Source organism: Triticum aestivum, chromosome 5A, assembly GCF_018294505.1.
Source record: "Triticum aestivum cultivar Chinese Spring chromosome 5A, IWGSC CS RefSeq v2.1, whole genome shotgun sequence".
NCBI lineage: Eukaryota > Viridiplantae > Streptophyta > Magnoliopsida > Poales > Poaceae > Triticum > Triticum aestivum.
In genome coordinates, this window is record NC_057806.1 from 33,257,239 (window position 1) to 33,258,250 (window position 1,012).

Sequence of the window (1,012 nt, forward strand, 5' to 3'; positions counted from 1 at the left end):
AACCTTGCCGCCGGCCCAGGAGACCTCTTCTGCTGGATCTTCTGCACCATCGGCATCCTCGTCTGCGCCGCAGGCGACATCATCAGCTTGCTGTCCCTCCTCGTGGGAGGTGAGGAGCAGGACTGAGAAGCAGGGCAAGCAGTCTACGTACACTACGTAACCGATTAGTTCAGCTCATGAGGTACTCATGGCCGACTGATGAAGTGATAAGTACTACATAGACGTAGTTCAAAGGAAAACTTAATGTAGAGTTTTGTATATAAGGTCCACTTAATGTGCCAGTGTAATGATAATTGGATATATAGGTCCACTTAATGTGCCAGTGTAATGATAGTTGGATATATAGGTCCACTTACTAGTCAGTATGTCTGTGCTCTTGGGCATCATTCTGATCAGCCTAACTAAAACTCTTTTGTATTAGTTCCCCTCTTTTGGGTTTTTGACTCATGAACTTACATTTGTTAAATTCCAGCGTATGACAAAAATTTTGTCAGGGTAGCTGGGCTAAGTTTCAGAATTTTATCAGTAGTTCATGCCAGGATGCTGCGACGATTTTATCAGTGGTTTGTTTCCTAGAATTGTGTCTCGTCAAGCAGTTTTCGAGGGTTGGGCAAAGTTTCAGCTTGATAGGCTGTTTCCTAGTGGCTTAATTGTTTCGGATCAAGCAGTCTTCCACAGTTGTGCAAATGCAACTTGCAGTTAGTCAGGTACTGTAACCTGCTGCACCGATAATCTTTTAGAGACAAGGAAAGGAACATGTTCACATGCCCTGCTTTGCATTTTGGCCAGCAATGTTGCTTCTATACCATCTTTACAACCACAATTCTGCTGTATATGCCCTTCCCAAGGTCATTAACTTGTGAATCACAGACATATCTTATCCCAAATATGAGTAATGTTGTATTCAAGCTCTGAATTTCAAACTTTCACCGATGAACATGCAACACATGCAGCCAAAATGTGATAGGAGAGAGAAGAGAATGGGTCCATGCAGAATTCTTTGTCCAACCAG